At 44.5% G+C, this 21,959-nt stretch overlaps 1 protein-coding gene across 6 annotated transcripts in view; it reads right to left on the bottom strand.

Moving 5' to 3' along the window:
* Window positions 1-21,959, bottom strand: part of Mob3 (MOB kinase activator 3) — a 292,093-nt gene that overhangs the window by 29,640 nt on the left and 240,494 nt on the right. The gene's annotated exons all lie outside the window — the stretch shown is intronic.

Here is a 21,959-nt window from a genome sequence, read left to right on the forward strand (position 1 = left end):
ACCGATAATCGTATATCTCAATACACACTTCATTCATAATGTCAGTTTCAAAACCTTAAGTACCTTCTCTTCAACGGTTTCCATACTGTCTATTTCAACAGCTGCTTTCAACGGTTTCCATACTGTCTTTTTCAACAGCTTCCATACCGTCTCTTTCAATGGTTTCCATACTGTCTATTTCAACAGCTTCAATACCGTCTCTCTTAACGGTTTCGCTAGACAGACTCTCATCGACTTCAAACTCGCTTGGTATCTGTCCATCTGGCAATTTTTATATGCTCTCATGTGAATATTTATATTGTCTCTTGTCTCTTTAGATTTTATAACAAATACCTGTCGTTCTCCAAAACTTCAACTATCTAGAAAGGACCTCGAAACTTTGGATCCGATTTTCTTTGATGTCTTTCATACAAAATCTTCCACACTAAATTTCTGCATCTTAGCTTTGTTCTTATCGAATCTTGCCTTTTCATATTCACCCGCAACTTTCATATTTGCTAAAGCTCTCGACCTAGTTTCTTCAATGTTAATTTCAGTTCCGACTTGCTGATCGGAATCAAGCCCAAGGGTCACGCAACTTTTCCAATTAATAATTCTAAGGGACTCGCCTTTGTTACTCTATTAACTGTACAATTAATTGCCAATTGCGTTGAGCTTGTTTCTACAGCTGTTAGCAAATTCTTGAGAGTAATCATCACCCTCTCAACTTGTCCGTTAGCACGGCTTGCTAATATTTCTATTAAGTGAAGCTGAATCTTTTGTGATAAACAGAATCTCAGTCCGGTGAAGCTTTTGCCTTGATCAGCCACAACACGAATTGGCACAACTCTCGGCACTTAATGTAAATGTATGATGTAAATACACGTACTTAGTAAATGCGTCTGTGACTACAATTACATATTCCTTACGGTCGCTGATTTCACTAAGTTTACCTGTGATATGTATCTACATGAAGAGTATGCCATGGTTGGTTTACTTTCGGGATAGGATGTAGCTCAATCTGCACTTTTCCTGTCGAAGATTTAGATACTCTACACGTTATTCAATTTTCTTCAAATCTATGAACATATTTTGCCATGCCCTTAAACCAGTAATAATCATAAACTTTGTCTAATGACTTTTTCCGTTTCGTTGGACAATAAAACACAAGACTCGTGCTGGTAGGTCAGAGGTCTTACATATTTCTAACGGTAAATCGTTTTCTTTTAACTTAGAAATTATCTCTTTTATATCTTGATCTCTATTTTGTTCCACTCAAATTCAATCTTGAGATATTTCAGTATGCCCTATTCGTTTTTCAACAACTTTCAAGAATTCTTTCGAGTTTCTCGGAGGTAATGGATTTCTAGACAAGAAATCAACGTGAGCCATCCGTTTACCCTCTCGGTATTGCATGTCAAAGTCGAAAGACTGAAGGTATGCCCACCAACGATAAATTCTTGGCAATAACTCAATTTTTGTCCTGGATGCTTTTAATAAGTTACAGTCGGTGAAAACTACAATCTTTCTACCATGGTAGAATGGTATTTGGATTCACATAAACTTGTGGTCTTGCTAAAGTACTCCACTACATAAGGCTTATTTTCAATGCTGTGCAACAAGATAGCTCCATACCCAATAGCACATGCATACGTCTGCAGTTCAATACGATGTTGAGGGTCAAAAATTGACAAAACTGGCTTGTTGGTTAGCACACTAATAATTTTCTGCCGGATTTGAAGAGGTTTCAGAGACAGCCACAGCACATACAGATATTGTTTTCAGAAATTCGACCTTATCACATGATAATATGACCTTAAAATTATGATAAAGAATTTCACGACCTATTATAATGTCGAAATTTAAGCTATCGCTTAGAACAACATGAAACAGAACTTCAAGGAAATAATTAGTTATTTTAACATTTGACAAAATTTGAAAGTACTAGTTACTGTATGGTCTCCAATGGCCTTCAAAAGGACTACATTGTTAATTCGTTTTCCCGAAAGCTTATGTGATATTGCTTCCTTTACAAGAGAACATTCAGCTCCGGAATCAAAGTAAAATGGGTACGACTCACCGGATTGGGTTAGGGTACCAATGGGTTCTTTAACTTGGCACAAATTTACAAGTCTTTCTTCAATTCTTTTCGGTATCAATGATGATGATCCTTCAGGGCAAGCAGACTTCATGTGTCCAGCAACTCCGCATTTGAAACATATAATTGGTCTTCTCTTCATCTCTGGTGGACAGGCAGTGTGCTGAGAAAATCTCTGGTTTCCTTGTCTTCTTAAACGGCAATCCCCCATTTTGTGTCCATTTTTTCCGCAAAAGTGACATTTTCATTCGCTTGTTTTCAGCGTCTACTGGAACGGAATGGTCTTTCCTTTTACCAACAGCAAAGGCTTTTAACTCATTTAGCATCTGGTTGCGCGTCTTGGTGTTGGTTGTAAAAACTGTTCGTTGCAGCTTCGGCTCAACCTGAGCAGTGTGTGCTAAAATTACTGACATTTTGACAGCAGTGACGTGAGTAGCCGGCCTCCGTACAATGACAAGCATTCTCCTTCGCTTGGACGGCCATTGAGAATGTTGAAAATTGTGGCAGCAGGGGTTTAAGTGCCTTTAAAGTGCTGCAGAAACAATTCCTTGAATTGGTTCCACGTCATACCAGCAAAAAAAATTTGGGGTAGCCAATTGGACGCACTCCCTTCCAGCGATTTGCTTAGGGCCATGAGAAGTGCGCTGCCCTCCAACGAATTCTCCGCCAGTATTAGGTCCACAGTCGAGCACCATGCAGCACCACTTGATCCCAAAGAGTCAGGGTCAAACTTTGGCAAGACAACTGATTTTGTACGACCTTGCCCCAGTCGTCCACTTTTAACTGCACTGATCACATCGATTAAACTACGGTGTTGCGCTTCCAAAATCATGCACAAGCGGTCGTCAGGATTAATTTGCGGTGGAGACAATCCCACTTCTGATGTCCGGGCGTAGCCTGTTTTATTTAAATCACTCATTGTCTTTTTATTGTTTTTTGTACTTGGCACTACTTTCACTTTTTTACTTGTATGTTGAACTGTACGGCTAGTTCCCGGGGAGGTTGTACACTGAGTACACACTAGCCCGAGGCCCCCCTTTATATAGGACCTGACCTGAAGACAGCTCTCAACATTAGTTGCTAAGGTTGCTTAGATGCTCAAACAGGGCTAGAACTGACGCACCTGTCAATACATTGGAACTAACTAGTAGGCTTTGACTTATTAGTCAGGTGTCAGTCTGCAAACGCTGCACGGCAGTGTTGTAAACTACACAATGCGCTGACACCTGACAATTCTCAAAGCACCATAGTAGGCTTTGATTCATTGACACCTGATAAAACAACATAGTAGTCTTTGATTCATTCTCCGACATGTACATATACACATGTATATGTATATGTATAGGTTTTACAGGTAAATGAATATGTACATAGCACAAAACATATGTATGTACATATGTATGTATACAAGATTAAATATGTACATATGTATGTATGAAAAAAAATATACATACATATGTATGTAATTTAAAAAAAAAAGGAAAAAAAACATGCGCTGAGGATACTTGGCAGCCGCTGCTACAGGTAGAACCCGTGAAAAAAAGTTGATTAGTAATTTATTCAACAATTTAGCAAACACGCCATTCCAAAGCTTTGCAAGAACTCTGCAAATTTTTTAGTTTCCTCGGCCAGCATTGACAAATGTACTTACATACATACTTATGTATATGCATGCACACTTGCCTGCCGAAAATGTATACATACATACATATGTACATATGTACATACATATTAATGCATTTACATGGTTGTATATACATATGTATGTACATGCGCGTTTTCAAAGCTAAATGAGAAAAATGTACGTTACATACATACATAGGTACATATAATAAAGTTATCCATATACATAAAGTTTCACGTTCATATATGTACATACATATGTACATATATATACATACATACATACATATATTCTAAAAAATTTGTTAAAATAATTATTATACAAAATATAAATACATATGTATATAAGTACAGATGATATATTTATATACAATGTATATATGCATATGTATGTACATATTTATAATAAAAGCATTTCATAGCGCCTAAGGGTATTGCACAAAAGGTGGTCTTCGGTATTGTAGGCTTCGACAGCTTTTTTCGCTTCATTTAGTTGGCAATGTAATTCCCAACTAGTTTTAGCGTTGAAGACACGGTATGGCTATTGCAATTCTGGAGTTCTTTAGCAAAGTCTGCTCATGATAGAACTTGGTAGTTCTTGAAATAGCTATACAGACAACCTCACCTTTTTGTGTGTTACCTTTGAAATAATCTTCTTTTGTAAGATTGACCTCGAGCTGGTTTAAATTCAATTTAAAAGCATATAATCTGCATATAACAGCATATTCAGAACTACATTGGCATGTAGAAGTTAATGGATAAATTATCGTTTTATTGCGCTACAAGAAAAAAAAACCTGACGCGCTGCAGATCTGACGTCTGACGATTTTTAAAAATAATTTCCTACCGCGACGTGCCTAAGAATTCAGCAATAAAATTTTGTAAGAAACCATCGTGATAACTTAAAAAACTAATGATGCAGTTCGATTCGCAGGACCCGAAATAGGGCGAAACCATCGAATTTTGCCACGTCTTTTTTTCAAACATCACAGTGTAATATGTACAATTCGTCTTAAAAGAAATGACAGACCAACCCAATAATACGTGATTAGGGCCGCCTGCAGTATCCCCAGGATTTAGCTTAAGTGCTAGACTAAGAAAAATATTTCAAACATGTTGTTAGGCTCTAAGTCAAGAGTAGTTTCAACAAATATCTTAAACGTAAAAAAAAAACTTTTTTTTTTTGCCAAACAAAAGAGTGAACAACACAACTCCCAGGCTGTTCACTAGCTTCTGTTATCTTTGGCTTGAGCATTTCAGTGTAAAAATGATTTGAAATTCGTGCGTATCAACTGCGTATTACATCGCCAAAGGTTAATCACTGACGTGATCCCGATCAATTCAAGTTTAGTTACCCTACATTAAATGCAAATTATATTTTTGCAAAAATTCTTAAGTCTCAGTTTTAATTTTTCAATATGTATGCAATATATGTCCAGACGAAGTCGGCTGGGAATGTTAGTTAACCTATAAATATATACATAAGTACAATAAAATAAATATACGTGAATTAAATATATCAAAGATCATTGGTGAAAAGGGGTTCTACTCTGTAAATATATTCTTCCACTCCTAGACCATCTGCGGATCCGTCAAAACGTTGATTCCACTTCTGCATTACATTTTTGCAATTTTTGCATTTTGAACGGTTAAAGCGCAGGGGTGACTGTTCATCCTACAGGTTGCGACAGAGTCCAATAGAACTTCTCGCTGACTATGATTTATAGGTGACGAAAAAGACTACACGAGAAACTGTTTGATCATATCGCGTATTATTACTACGCGTGGGCATACCTCTTCGCTGATTAGTCATTGTCATTGCGTAATCGATCAATAGATAGAGAGTATCTATTGGTAAAGGGAAATAAGATCCTAGGATAGGACATTGCATTGTTTTTATCTGATGCTCTTTTATTTGTGAAATACATGCGATGTATGTATATTGCTTGCGTTTTTTCGGTATTGACCTAGAAAGTTAAAAAACTTCACGTAGATTATGAGTAGTTGTATTTGTACTGATAATTGCTGTGTCATCAGCAAATATGGAGGCAAATATAGCCATTCGGAATCGGAAATTCAGATATATAAATATTATACAGCAGAAGGGAAAGGCCTTTGGGAGCATCCTGCAGCGAAATTTACAGTGGTAAGTAGACACTGAACGAACGTTTGCTTAAAAACCTTTGTATAATTTTTGTTAGCTCCAGAGGAAAATTAAGGGCTGACATATATAAATGAGTCCGTTGCGTTATACAGAGTCGAACATTGGTTTAATGTCCCTAAGTACCATACCAGATATGTTTTTCCATTAACAGTTTTTTTTTACAATCTTTTTGAATCGAACCAGCGAGTCGATTAGCATTGTCAAGAAACGAAGATATCTTCTTAATGATTGTTTCTAATATTTTGCTGGCTTTGTTTATTTGTCATTCTGATATGCTATAACTATAAATGTTTTCCAAACTTATGGAAAATAGTCAAGATGAAGGCATGCTTTAAAAATGACGGTCAGTAAGGGGCTTTACTTTTTATACAAATTTTATTAATATCCAAAATAGCTTTACATTTAGTAAAGTAGGTTCCGTAAGGGTTTGGATGCAAAGTATTTGGAATTTCTTCTTAGCTCTGAAACTTAGATCAGTAGTTTTAGAATGATTCGCCAAGCTATATTTCTGAACCTTTGCCAATGATACAGCGATCTTTTTCAATCAAGGAATGTATCTGCGTTGGTGGAGTAATGGTCTCATGAAGGACTGATGCACGGTTTTCTCTAATATGGCTTGCATAAAGCGTCTTTTATAGTCAAATCATATGGATTCTTCTATAATTGGTTGATTGAGCAACTTGAACTGTTTGTTACTGTGGCCTGAGATAATAAATGTAGGCAGTTAGAAAGAAATATATCAAGTGTGGAAGCTTGACAGCTAGAGCTAGCAGGAACTAGAGTATGGCTAACAGGAAAGGACATATTAATACGTAGCAATGTTAATTTTTCCAGCAAGACATTTTCCCAATAGTTTGCGCGATTGCACATTACATTAAATGTAATTTCTACCTATAGTTGTAAGATTCCAATGATAGTAGGCAAACAGTTGTTTTTGACATTGTTCGCTAGGCCACCAGCAAAGTAGCAGGAGTAAATACTTGTGGTTATAACATCGCTTATAGTTAGTGTTGCTCGTTCGACTAGTTAATCTAGCTCCGCCAGTGCCTTTGAAATAAATTTAATCCATTTAATCCTCAAGTTAGGTCAGCGTAAGCTTTTTAATTCTGCAAGTAATTTCAGGTTATTTTACAAATTTCTTATAACTAATAATTATACAATCTCATTCCACTTACTCTAGTCTTGGCCTCTTGGCTACGAAAAAACAACTGAACACGCGGTTCTTATGTATGTACTTAGATCAATGCAGCTGCGTATTTTCGCGCTTATGTGTCTACTTATGTATAATAAAGTACCGCAAGAGTAGAATGAGAGAGAGAGAGTTTTAAAGTTTTTAAAGAGCGTCATTCTGTTTGTTCGGACAGAGTTCCGTTTTGTGTTACAGTGGTACGAAGTTTATTCGCAGGCCCGAATTTCGGCAACATTCCCCTCCCAGCAAGCGAGCCACTGGAGCTTGCTTCATTTTTCCCGACATCAAGGACTGCTAACTTTACTGCTGGTCTGGAGAGGACTCCTAGTTGTGTCTGTACCTTCGCCTGCCGGACTTGACCATCTTCTGCGGTGGTCACTTCGACCACTCGACCCTTTGTCGAGGTATTACGACGCTGATTTTCGTCCACTATAAGTACAATATCGCCTACACCAATTGGCTTTACTTTTTTATGCCACTTGGACCTTCGTGTTATGTTTGGTAACATCTCTTTGACCCAGCGTTTCCTAAATAGGTTGGCGAACATCTCACTCTGGCGGAGCGACCATTTATAGTCGATTTGTTCCGGATCGCAAATCGGGTTTTCTCCATTTGATGAGCCAAGCAACAGGTGATTTGGCGTAAGAGCTTCTTGGTCTTCGTCGTCCAGGGACACGTATGTCAGGGGCCTGGAGTTGACCGTCATTTCCACCTCTGCCATTGCGGTAAGAAGACTTTCATCTGAGAATTTTTGATTTGGTGTTATACGGTATAACACGGTTTTAACGGAACGCACTAAGCGCTCCCAGGCTCCTCCCATGTGAGGAGCTGACGGTGGGTTGAAGTACCACGATATTTCCTGCTGCGACAATTCTCGGTGCATTTTTGCATCTTCCAGTTGAAGTTTGTCTCTAAGAAAGGCATCGGTCCCTCGAAAATTAGTCCCGTTATCGCTATATATTTCCTTTGGTATGCCTCGGCGCGATATATGGCGTCTTAAGCCCATTAGGCATGAGTTTGTGGTTAGACTATGCACGATCTCAATGCTTATTGCTCGCATTGTGAGGCAGGTTATCAGCATGTCGCATCTTTTCAATGACTTTCTTCCATCGATAACTGTTAGTGGCCCAAAATAATCAACTCCTACATACGTAAACGCTGGCTTGAATGCACCCAGTCTAGCCCTCGGTAGGGGCGCCATTAAGGGTGCCATGGGTCGAGCACTACTCAGCTTACATTGTTGGCAATTTCGACGAATCCCTTTAAGGAGAGGTCTTAGTTTTGGAATAAAATATTTTTGCCTCACCTCATTTACTGTTGTCTCACGATTCATGTGATAATATTTTTCATGGTAGTGCCGGACTATCAGCTTTGTAACCCAGTGTTGGGTGGGTAGAGCGATTCGTCCTTCAGGGATGCCAGCGAAGCGACTGGCTCTATCGCGTACACACAATACCCCATGGTCATTTAGAAAGAGTTGTAACCTCCATAGTGGACTGCTCCGGCAAACGTGGTGGCGGTTTTCGATGGCTGTGTATTCTTCGTTGTAACATTCTTGTTGTATGTTCCGGTAAAGAAACATTCTGGCTTCATTAATTTGGGATGCCGGTCGGTTTGTATTCTCATTTGATATACGTATTTTCTTGATCAATTTCCTCTTATAGGCAAGCCAACATGCAATTGCCCTTGTCAATCGATTCCATTTTGAAAAGTACTCGTAATTGATTTTTACTGATTCCCTTCGCATGTGAAGGAAACGAGGACGCAGTTCCTCAGTGGCTGTCCTTTCATTGGTAGTTTCCGTCGGCCAATCAGCCGGCGGTAGTTTTAGGAATTTGGGTCCTTCGAACCATTGTGTATATGTATGTTTCAAGCCTATGTTGTCGTTTGGTGGCGATGTCCGCAACATTTAGTTTGCTTGGTACCCATCTCCAGTTTCTGGCATCTGTGAGCTCACATATCTCGGCTATCCTAAACATTACATATTGTTGATATGGATCTCCAATGAGCCACGCTAGAACCGTTTTCGAGTCGGTCCATAAGTAACATTCCTCAAAGTCGATTTCATGTTGTGCTATTATATTTTTCATCAGTCGCGCTCCAGTTACTGCTGCCTGTAGCTCCAAGCGGGGTATCGAAAGCGGCTGCAACGGAGCTACCTTCGATTTGGCTGAAACGAGACTCAAAAGTATTTGGTTATTTTGTTCGATACGGAAATACGCAACGGCAGAGTAGGCGTCTTCTCCCGCATCCACGAATACGTGAATTTGAACTCGGCAGTCTTTTGCATGCCAATTTTTAAAATAGCATCTCGGAATTCGCACGTTCTCTATCAAGGGTAAGAAGGACAGCCATGATTGCCACATATCCTGCAGATTGGGTGGTATTTCCTCATCCCAATCAATCTTCGATCGCCAAACTTGTTGAAGCAGTATTTTGAGATACATCATTATACAGGATACAAAACCCATGGGGTCAAAAACTGACATCAAAACTTGTAAAATTTCCCTTTTGGTTGGTGCGACTTTTGTCGCTATTATGTTGCGCTTCAGGCGTACAAACTTTAGTGCATAGGTGAAGGCATCTTGATGTGGGCTCCACCGCATGCCCAATATTTTCTCATAAGAGTGTATCTCTTCACTGTTAAAGAACTGTTTTTCGTCGTAGGTTGTTGTGTCGCAAAGTGCAGCGAGTACCCGTTTGGAGTTCGAACACCACTTGCGCATATGGAAGCCCGCGCGTGCGTGGACTTCTCTAACTTCCTTCGCTAATGTAATGGCTTCTTCTTCTGAATGGCATGAATCGATGTAGTCGTCTACGTAGTGACTTGACTGAATAGCTTTAGCTGCCGCAGGAAACTCGTCCGCGTGTTTCTTAGCGTTCAAGTCGCGCACATAGTGCGCTATACAGGGTGAGCACGTGGCTCCAAATGTCAACACATTTAATTGGAAAGTTTCTACGACTACGGTTGTCTGATTTTGCCATAGGAATCGTTGTGCTTTAGCGTCTTTTTCTCGTACTGCTATTCGATGGAACATTTCGGCGATGTCACCGCACGCCGATTGCTCTCATCCTAAAGTTGTACATAATCTGCAGCAAGGGCACGAGCAAATCGGGCCCCTTTAGAAGAAAGTCATTTAGGGCTACTCCTGATGATTGAGCTGCCGCGTCCCACACCAATCTGACCCTGTCAGGTTTATGTGGATTTCGTACAGTAATGAAGTAAGTAAGTCGACTCGGGTATACCATACACCAGGTAAAAAAATTTTTTTAAATTTCGAGAACCAAATGTATGTCTATTGCTTTTACATGCTTCATACTATGTGCTATCTCGCTCACTCTACAAACACACGAGCACTCTAGTGCCGCCACTAGCCAACGGTCAATTCTGGCCTTGTTGACCGCTTATTTTGCATGTTTCTAATCCGATTTCAATAAAATTTGGTTGTTTGGTAGATAGGATTAATTAGTCTGCCGAATTTGAATGCGATGGTCAAAAAACTACAGGAGGGAATCGGTTTTTTCTAAATTATGGAGGCGGAAGTGGGCGTGGCAAAATATAAAAAAATATATACTCTGCGCGCGTACTAATCTAGTGTACATACTTAATTAATTGACTTAACTTTGTTAGTTTTCGAGAAAATCAGTTTTGTTTAATTTGCGGGGGCGAAAAAGGGCGTCGCAAAATGTTTAAATAGCCAATATCTGCGCGTCTATTAAGCTAGTCTGCATACCAAATTTAATGTCGGTAGCTGGCATAGTTTTTAAGAAAATCAGTTTTATGTAAATTCCGCGGGCGGAAGGGGGCGTGGCAAAATGTTTGAACAATTAGTTTCTGCGCGCTAACTAAGCGAGTAAATAAACCAAATTTGATGTCTCTAGCTGTTATACTTTTAAAGAAAAACAGTTTTATGTGATTCATGGGGGCGTAGGGGGCGTGGCAAAAAGTTTAAACACTTAATTTCTGCGCGCTAACTAAACGGGTATCCAAACCAAATTTGATGTCTCTAGCTGTTATACTTTTTAAGAAAAACAGTTTTATGTGATTCCTGGGGGCGTAAGGGGGCGTGGCCAAAATTCCAATTAACTCTATACATTTACATACTACACGAGTATACATACCAAATTTGGTGGCTCTAGCTATTATAGCCTCCGAGATCTGCGTGTTCATACAGACGGACGGACGGACGGACAGACGGACATAGCTAGATCGACTCGGCTGTTGATCCTGATCAAGAATATATATACTTTATGGGGTCGGAGAAGCTTCCTTCTGTCTGTTACATACATTTTGGCGACTTTAATATACCATTTCACCCTATGGGCGTATGGTATAAAAATGAGCAAGTACCAGGCATTTTCGAGTTTCTCCACGACTTCTTCCTCTGGCAACTTTCTGGCATAGCCTTTGGCTATCAAGTTTTGTATTTGACTGTGTAGCTCATTTGCAAAAGGAGGGTCTGATGCCATTTTCTTTTGCGTGCATAAGAGTCGTCGTTTTGCTACCGGCAGGCTATTTGGAAATATACGGGGGCCATCTTTCCAAAGCAGTCCCGTGGTGTACGTCCTCGAGCTGTAACTAACAGTGTCCTCCAGAATCTGTAGAGATCGCTCTTCATCAGGGGACTCGGCGGTGATTTTTCCTCCGTTAGCAAATGTTTTTTAACCATCTCATGCAAATGCAGATCGCATTGACACCGATGCAGGTTGAGTCCTCCCCCAGATCGTCCTGATCCGCCATATATAGTCCATCCTAGTCTCGTTTTTGCAGCTACTGGTTGCTGCCATTTTCCTTCGCGCACCTTTAGCGAAGCTGTGAGATTCGGATTATTACTGCCGATTATCATTTGAGGCATTGCGGTAATGAAGCTCGGGATTGTCAGGTTTTTTAAATGCGGATATCTCTGTTTTATCCTATTTGCTATCATCGTCTCGGCTGAAAGACCAATGGACTTAACCGTACAGACTTCATTTACTTTAAAAAATTTATTGCCCAGGCCTTGTTTTGAGACTCTCAAGTTCAGCTGCTTATATTCCAGCTCCTGCCGACTAACATTGCCGGTCCATCTAATGCATAGGGGATTGGCGAAACCTTTCACTTCGAGCGCATCAGCCAATTTTTCTTCTACAAGTGTTAGAGTCGATCCGTCATCCATAAATGCGTAGATATCAACGGATTTCGAATTGGAGTGCAAAGTGACTGGAACGATTCGAACATAGCATTCTGGCTGGTTGGTTAGTGACCCACGATGATTGTGGAGAACGCTTTCCGTCACGTCCTTATGAAGGAGACGGTGACGTTTTGCTTTGCAGCCATTTATGTCGCAAGCTACGCGACTCCAGCAGGATCCCTTGTGGTTTTTGAGGCACTGAGCACATAGGTGATGGTTATTTATCGCGTTCCACCTGGCTTCGACTGACATCCGCAACAACTTTTCGCAAGACACTGGTTTGTGGTGTCCTTTGCATATCGCACAGACTGTGTTTTTAGGGCTGACTGTAGGCGCTGCGGTATGTGTATGCATCACTCCTCTGTTGATTCTCTTCTTGTCGCTTTCTAGTAATATGTTGGGCGTAGATACGCGACTCGCCGCTTCCGCCAATTCAAACAACCAATCCGCTAGGTGCTGTATGTTCGGGTAGGGTATGGATTTTGAATGTAGAGCCCAGTTAAGCATCATATCAGGTCCCGTCTTCTCGATAAGCTCTTGTAGTAACGTAGGGTTGTCCAGGTGAGCATCTAGCTTGCTTGCCCTAATGGTAGCGCACATATTTTTCACCGCAAATGCAAACTCGATCAGCGGTTCTAGCTTGCCCTTTGGAGGAGGCAAATTTCGCACATTCTCCATCAACAGTTTTATTATGTGTTCCGGGCGTCCAAAGTACATTCTCAAAGTACTTATAACGCTCGGCAGCATTTCTGGGAACAGTAGGCTGTCTCGCACGGCTTCAAGGGCCCTACCTTTCAGACATCTCTGCAGACGCATAGCGTCCTCGTTGCTGTATCCACCGACCCGGGTGCTAGTTTCATAGGTGCTTATAAAAAGTGGCCATTCTCTTGGATCTCCTTTGAAAACTGGTAATTCCCTCGGCATTGATTTTCGAGCAGCTACTTGTTGTGGTGTTATGCCCTTGGTTACGCACGGCATGCTCTGGGCTCTGGTACCTGTCGCCTGTGGAGTGTTGGTGGCACTATCATTCGTCATCATTATGTATCGATGTATTCCAGCAGCATGTTGTGGATAATCCTTCGCTTCTCCGTTTGACTGTACTCTCTGGTTAAGTAGGGGGTACTTACGGCGCAGATATTCCCTTTCGAGGCACATTTCGTCCTCTAATTGTTGCAAAAGTATTTGCTGGTCATCCGGCATTGCTTCATCTTCCACGTGCTGATCTTTGTTGCCTGGGTGGTTAACCTTGAAATGGGATTCAGTTTCGAGGTTATGTTCACCTTCATCACACACGTGGCGACATGTCTCGCACATCCTCGCAATTTAACTCATATTTTTTTTTTCCCGGCCTCCCGCCGCGCCGGTCTCTTGGTGGTCGGAGGGGTGCGGGGCGCCTTCGTTCTGCATCACCCAACTTTTTCCTCCGTTCTTGTGTTAGTGGGGTGCCAGTCGCACCTCTTGATAAGTTTTGTTAACCACCCACGCTGTAAGTAAACACACAATTGGTGCGATAACCAGCTGTTGGCGGACCTGCCAAGCCGGTTTTGAAAGCTCTCTAGGGCTATCAATTGGGAGCCGAGCTTTCACCGCAAAACTTCTAAGCCGAGGTTCTCGAACCCCTCCCATCAGACTAACAGCATAGTTGCGCACCAGCCTAAGTTTTGGTGACGTAGGCGGTGGCCTACCTGGCAGCGGAGCTGCCTGTCATCGCCTGGTACCCGGTTCGGATCCGCTGCGAGGAATTAAAATTAAATTTCATATTCTTTTTTATTTGAAATTTTATCAATTCTGCGATACTCCTTGGCACGGTAGGGGTTCAAATCCGCTGCGGGTAATTTAGGATTCTAAAATTATTTTTTTTTTTTTATTTTATAATTTTATTTTACCCTTGCACACCGAGCGGCTCATATTCCCGCTGCCTGCTGGATTTATCGAAAAAGGAAGCCGAGTAGGAGCGGTATAACTCCCAACGCTTACCAGGGGGAAATACCTGGCTATCAAGCCGAAGAAAATGGAAAGTGAGGAGCTAATGGTGTTTGGGCGTAGCAGAAGGCTGCTACACTCGCCTCCTATCCATGCTAGCCAGCAAGAGGATACTCCAAAGAGATCGCGGGACGCCACGAGCCCATATGGAGAAGCTGCAAATGACTGTGCCCCTCCAAAAAGGTCGAAACTGCAGCCTGTCTGCAAAGAATTAACAGAAATGGGCGTACTGTTGGAGGAGATCTCGGAGAGGATCAAGCCTGAGAAGGAAGGAGGCAAGCGGGCCATTACTATCTCCCTTCGGGAAAAGGTGGAGAGGCTTAAAGAGCTGCAGGCGGAAGTCAGCTCCAGGCTCAGTGGACACCCAATCGAGTCAGTGGCTTTAGAGGCATGCCCCAATTGTTCGAAGGCGCCACCTGAGCGTGTCAGTCGTGCGCAGCAGACTAACGCAACGTCCTCCGTGACCATGCTATCCCAAACTACGCAGACTTCACCATCGGCAAAGCGCGAAGGCGAAGACAATGCACCACGACCATCTGAACCGCCTGGGAAGCTCTCGCGGCAGACGAGCGCTCACGCACCCAAACAGCGTGCTAAAAAACGGCAACCCGTGGAATCCCAGCAGCAGCAGCAGGCCCCACCTACTCCCCAAGGTGACAAACCGCGCCATACAACGGTGGATCATGGAACAACCGAGGACAACCAAGGTTGGACAACAGTCGGCCCCGCAAAGCCTCGACATGGAGCCTCCTCGATGCAGGCCAAACCTAAAATCAAGCATAGACCAGATGCAATTCTAATCGAGGCCAGCGACGGGCTTAGTTATAGCCAAGTACTCAAGATGGTGACCAGGCGCACGGATGGCAAACTGCAACATGTCCGCGAGCACGTCTCCAGAGTTCGACGTACTGCAAACGACGCGCTGATTCTGGAGCTCCGGAAAGACCCAGCAACTGACATCAAGGCACTCGGAGAAAATATCACCCTGGTACTAGGCGATAAGGTAGGAGTTAGGCCTCTCCAACAGCAAAGAGCCATAGCGATTTACAACCTAGACGCAGCGGCGACTCGGGAGGAGTTATTGACAGCACTGGCCTCACAGGCTAAAGTCGAAGAAAACGCGCTCACCGTAAAGAGCCTACGGCCGGGCCTGCGGAACTACCAGACGGCAATAGTGAGGGCCCCAGAGGCGGTAATCCAGAAGCTCACAGATCTGGGTTCTGTGATGATAGGGTGGGGAAATTGCCCCATTAGAGCACTCGAAGAACGGCCATTGAGGTGCTTCAAGTGTCTTACCGTTGGCCATGTAGCCGCACGATGCTCTAGCATGGAGGACAGGTCACGCTGCTGCTTCAAATGCGGCGAAGCAGGCCATATAGCAGCCAATTGTCCTGCAAAGGATGCCAATTGCTTCCTATGTGCTGGTCAAGGCCTGAGTCCAAGAAACCACCTAGCAGGCAGCCGCCTATGCACAGCAAGGGGCGACCCGAGGACCCCAAAGCCGCGCAAATGACGTCGTCAGCACTGAAGATCCTGCAGCTGAACCTAAACCACTGCATCGCGGCGCAGGACCTACTGCAACAGACGATCAGAGAGCAGTCAATCGATGTAGCTCTTCTAAGCGAGCCCTACTCTACTGGAGAGTCATCCAAGTGGGTGACTGATGCCGACAGGAGATCCGCAATATGGTCTTGTGGGAGATCAGGCCCGATGCAAGACACAAGGTCCTTCCATCATTTCAGCAGAGCCAAGGTGAATGATCTGGTATTGTATAGCTGCTACTTGCCACCCAGTTTACCAATTGCTCGCTTTGGAGAGGTCTTGGATGACCTCGTAGAGGACGCCAGAGGCCGGCCACGAGTCGTTATTGCGGGCGATTTCAATGCCTGGGCTATTGACTGGGGCTGTCCAAGAACTGATGCAAGGGGACGTATCCTGTTAGAGGCTTTAGCATCGCTCAACCTTGAGACGCTGAATACAGGGGGCAGGAATACCTTCAGCAGAGCGGGAACTGGTTCCATAATAGACCTGACATTCGCAAGCGAGACTATCGCCAGGTCGTCATCATGGGGCATCGGTGATTTCTACACGGCGAGCGATCACGAGGCCATACTGCTTACCCTGGCAGGTCGTCCTAGAGCGTTGCAACGAGTTTTCCCACAGCGAAAATCCTTCCGCTCTGACACTTTGAATGTACCAACTTTTCGTGCGAAGCTGGCGGGGCTGCAAGTACGCTCGACCGCTGAAGACTCCGCAATTCATGTCATGTCTACATTAAGAGCAGTCTGCGAAGGTAGCATGGCGCAGCGTACGTCGTACGGCAGACACCACAAGCCAGTGTGCTGGTGGAACGAAAAAATTGATGAGGCCAGGCGGAACTGCCTTAGAGCGAGAAGGCTTTACCAAAGGTCCAGAGGAACCGCTCAGTTCGAGCCTCTAAAAAGCCAGTACCAACTTCGGAGGAGACTTCTGAAGAAAGAAATCAGCTCAAGCAAGAGAGAAGCATTCCTATCGCTATGTGATACGGCCGAGCAGGACCCTTGGGGCAAGGCGTACCAAACGATAGTCAAAAGACTGCGTTCGGACCCACTCGATACCCCCTGCGACCCACTGCTCCTAGATCGGATCGTGACGACTCTTTTTCCCAACTGCGAGGACGCTTTGCGTGACCACCCACTTCGTCACTGCGAGGATAGATTAAAAGAGTGCACATGCGAGGAAGTAATTTCCATAGTCCGCAGGATGAGACCGAACAAGGCCCCTGGCCCAGACGCTATCCCGAACAGAGCCCTTAGTTTGGCTGTCTCACTTGTCCCTGAAGTCTTTACGGAGATGTACAATCAGTGCCTGCGAGAACGAAAATTTCCGAGCATTTGGAAACGCCAGAACCTATTGCTTCTCCCTAAGCCGGGCAAACCACCGAGCGAGGCATCCTCATACCGGCCTATCTGCCTGATAGATACCGCAGGAAAGGTCCTTGAATCTATCATAGGGGCTCGGATACAGCAAGAAATCGAACTACATGGCGACTTATCCGAAATGCAGTTCGGCTTCAGGAAAGCACGGTCCACTACTGACGCCATAAACAGGGTGGTTAATATTGCGGCGGATGCCATTTCTGGAACCAGATGGAGGGGCGGATCCAAAAAATACTGCCTAGTGGTTACATTGGATGTGCGCAATGCCTTCAACACGGCGAGATGGGGCAAAATCCTGGAAGGTCTGGAGTCGTTTGGCGTATCAAGAGGCTTGGTGCAACTAGTAAGGAGCTACTTTGAAGGACGTACCCTACATTACGTTACTTCTGAAGGCACGAAGGAGCAGGATGTTTCATCAGGAGTCCCGCAAGGCTCCGTCCTGGGCCCGCTCCTGTGGAACGTCATGTACGACGGTATCCTGAAGCTGCAGCTGCCGTCGCACACACAAATCGTCGGGTTTGCTGACGACGTAGCAGTGGTGGTGGTAGCGAAGGAGTTGAAGGATGCAGAGGCGTGGTGCACAGATGCAGTCGCCAGTGTCGACCGATGGCTAAGCTCTGCTGGACTAAGCCTGGCGGCCCACAAGTCCGAGGCGGTCCTAATCAGCAGCAGGAAGCTAGTTGAACGGGCCGAGATATGGGTCGGCACCACCCGGATTCTGTCGCAAAGGGCCATCAAGTACCTGGGAGTTATGCTGGATACCCGTCTGTGCTTTCGCGAACACCTTGAATACGCGAATCAAAGGGCCCTTGTCTCTGTAAGGTCACTTTCAAGGATTATGATGAATACGCGAGGCCCCAAGGAGGGACGTAGAAGACTGCTGACGAGTGTCACAAGGTCGATAGCCCTTTACGCCGCTCCTATCTGGGCTGATGCAATGGACAAAAAAGCTACCGCCGCGATCTAGAGGCGACTTACAGGCTGAGCGCAATTAGGGTGTGCAGCGCCTTTAGGACGGTGTCGGACGAGGCGGCACTGGTTCTAGCAAGCATGGTGCCAATTGACGAACTAGTCAGAGAGTCTAAGGCCATGTAGTACGGCAAGAGAACGGACGCATCCAGCGGCTCTTCTTCAGAGACGGGCAACCGGCAGCTCCAGCGGCTACAAAGCATATGCCGGTGGCAGAGGCGCTGGGACCTATCGCCTAAGGGAAGATGGACGCACCGGCTAATTCCGAAGCTCGACCCCTGGTTGAACAGATCGCATGGCGAGGTAAATTTTTACCTAACTCAGCTCTTGAGTGGCCATGGCTGTTTTAGAAGCTACCTGCAGCGGTTTAGGCACGAGACAGCTGACGAATGTACATGGTGTGGTAGTGGAATAGTCGAAGACGCGCACCATGTCGCATTTCTTTGCCCGCGCTTCGACGAACCGAGACAGAGCCTGTGCGACGAGGTTGGACAAAGAGTCACGGCGGACAACTTGGTTTGGCTCATGTTGGCTGATGTAAAGAACTGGGAGGCGGCTAGTAAGTTCGCCGCTACCATAATGAAGGAGCTCAGAAGGCTAGAGAGACAGAGAGGCTAGGATCTGGCAAGGCCGCATGCGAAGCAATGCCAAATAGGCGGTACCGCATGTGCTGTCCCGGATCACTCGCCATCTCCCTTCTCTATCAAACGCAGTCTATGTTGTGAAACGCTATGTATACTTGTATTTTTGTTTTCCTGTAGTAAATTAATAAATTAATAAATGAACTAAAAAAAAAAAAAAAAAAATGTCTCGCACATCCAGGAACTCGAGGTGGCACTGTTTTTCGATCCGCAGCAGGTGCAGTGGAATTGAGATGCACACCTTGTAACGATCCTTTTTCGTCCTTCGGGATATCTACGATATCTCTTGGGCTAGGTTCGGCACAACAAATTTATTTTGTGCCCCGGTGAAATTAAAACACACTCGATTTCAATTGCCGATGTTAATTGTACATTTATTCAAATCGTTAATAGAGTTGGTTGGATATGACGGTTTTTCGATGGCAGTGCTGGGCTCGGGTGGCGTTGGTGAGTTACAAAGGAGTCCCTCGTTGTCCTGTTCGTGTCTTTCTGTAGCCGTTGCTGGCTATTGCCTTGATCTGTATCGTTTGTGATACACCTCTGTGCCCTTTCCGCTAAAGTTGTTGAAGATTGCTTTGCTTCTCTCAACTTTACTTTGGCTTGGGTACGGTGCTTGGTGTCCTTGTCTAAGGACTTGTTATAATAGAGCGAAGCTATGCAGGTTACTCGTAAGGCCTGTATAGTTCTCAATTTTGCTGTTGTTTCTTGTGTTTCCTTGATAAGTTTCTTAAGGTTACTCGTAAGGCCTTAATTACTTATTACTTGATCACGACTTGTCGACTTGATGATTTGATTGACAGCCGTTGCCTTTATATAGGCAGATCCCATGGCCTCAGGAACACATTGGTGTGGTACCGCTATACAGCTGGTACATTTCCATCGGCCCTCTGCTTTCACCCACGCATCCATTTGTTGCTATGCGTGGTGAAAGTCCCGTAAATCCTTGGCGCATATAACTACTTTCGTTGTGGCTGAGCGCCCATTTACGCCTTGCCCTTGTCTTTCTTGTTTGTACATCTTGACTTGCATCACTTTCTCGCATTGGCGTCGCCTTTCTATTGGCCGCCCTCCGTATCCCGTTGACTCTCTCTGCTTTCTCTGCCAACGCTGCCGTCGCCCGTCGCTCCCTTTGATCCACTCGTCATACCCAAATTCACCCACATTTACTCAATATTATCATCTACATACATATATGCTAATTGTATTAACTAAATTAATGTTTAAACATAATTAGCTTGATTACTTTAATATATAACATTGTTTAATTCCCCACGCAAAACACTTTCATACGCATCTCGTATCTATTAGATAGAGGGCTTCCCCATGGCTCATCCCTCCCCCTTCGGCTTGCATATTCCCCTCACAAATCCACAAACCATTTTCGTTTACACTCGCTCACGAACTTCTTTTGGCGCTTGCAATTTACCGCTTTCGCTCTCATGAGCGTGACGTATGCATAGCGCGGCCCATTGGCCACCGGTATTCTCTCTCGCCGTCTCACACATAGTGTACGTGTGACCTATATGTATGCTAATGCATGCATTTATTTGCCTCTCCATGCTCTTAATTTGTCAAATGAGGCCAATGCCCCCTTTTCACATGCAATTGTGTCTTCAAGCCCGGCTTCATTTACTCTTATACAGCCACTCATATTTGTTATGCTTCCCACGCATCTTCCCGCTTGTACGAAATCGCCAAACGGTTGCATGGGGTTCGATTCGGTTCGATCGAGCCATGTTGGACTTGGCTGCCCGTCGCCTGTGCATGTATAATTGTTTTTCATTATGCCTCCCACGCATCTTCCCGCTTGTACGAAATCGCCAGCGGTTGCGTGGGGTTCGATCGGCCATGTTCGGCCGGCCTCGCTACGTTTGCTCATTCACAGCCGATTTCACTCTTATATGACCAATTCTGTGCTTGGTCTTATACTGTGTGTTTGGTTTGTGTCTTGGCTGTGTTTGTATTTTTGTAGATTGTTTGTTGTAGCTTGTTTGTTGTGGGGGACATTATTCTTGTCTATATAATGTTCCTCACACTCCCCCCTTCTTCGGGAGGAATTTGCCCTCCCCTGTCCCTTGTACCTTGTGCTTGTTTTCTGTATGTATATTTTCCATTCTCGTATTTGTGCATTTAATATGTTTGCCTTTGTAGCTTCGGCATGTGTTTTTACTTGTTTTGTGTGTTTTTTTATTTATTTTTGTGTTCTTCTTTGTGTTTTGGCTTGTATTTTGCTTGTTTTGTGCCTTTTTTTTTTTTGGGACTCAGCTCGCATCTTTTATTGGCCAATTGGCATCTTCTAATGTTGGCGATTACCGAGTATCTTTTCTTAACTGTTGTCGGATTAGGGCATCTTTTCATTGTTTTTGTTTTTTATTTTGACCCGTTCCGCATCTTTTTTTTCTACTTACATCTAATTATCCTACTTATTATACCCTCCTTTCCCTATCTACTGTTGCTGTTGCTGTTGTTGCTACTGCTGTTGTTGTTGCTGTTGTTATTGCTGTTGCTGTTGTTGCTGCTGCTGTTGTTGTTGCTGCTGCTGTTGTTGTTGCTGTTGTTATTGCTGTTGCTGTTGTTGCTGCTGCTGCTGTTGTTGTTGCTCCCACGCCAGCAGATCCCTCTCCGCCTCTTGCTGCTGCAGGACCTGCTGGCGCCACCAACTCATCCATTGGTGGCACTCCCTCATGGCACGTTCGGACTCTTCATCTCTCATCGGCTCGCGTGGAGGTGGGCTGGCTACTCCATCAGCCGCACCTTCATCAGCCACGGCCATCTCAGCCGTTTCACTGGCCTCTGACCTTGAGTCCACCATGTGAAACGGCGTTGGTGGCCGCGCTGGCTCCCACAATCTTGCCGGCGGCTCGTATGCCTCGTTTTGGTCCCACGGTGCGTACTCAGCTGGGCAGCTTCGGCCGCTACCGGATTCGTCCGCCAACTCGTTTTCCGCCATGGCTATCACCTCGCCCAGCTCTCTCCACATTTCGATGTCTCCTTCCTCCTCCTGGTGGCCCGGGTCCATCGCTGACTCTGCCTCGCTCTCTCCTGACCCGTAGCCACTGTCATCTACGTCCTCATCGTTCTCCTCGTCCGATGAGGCGGCGATTACCGGATCCATCATATCCGGCTCATCGTCGTCGGACTCCTCATCGGACCAGTGCCAGTCACCGCGCTCCATATTGGCCCGCGGTGCCGCACCTCGTCGAGCTACGCCTTCATCCTGGCCA

This window comes from Drosophila tropicalis, unplaced genomic scaffold (genome assembly GCF_018151085.1).
Source record: "Drosophila tropicalis isolate 14030-0801.00 unplaced genomic scaffold, ASM1815108v1 contig_258, whole genome shotgun sequence".
Taxonomy (NCBI): domain Eukaryota; kingdom Metazoa; phylum Arthropoda; class Insecta; order Diptera; family Drosophilidae; genus Drosophila; species Drosophila tropicalis.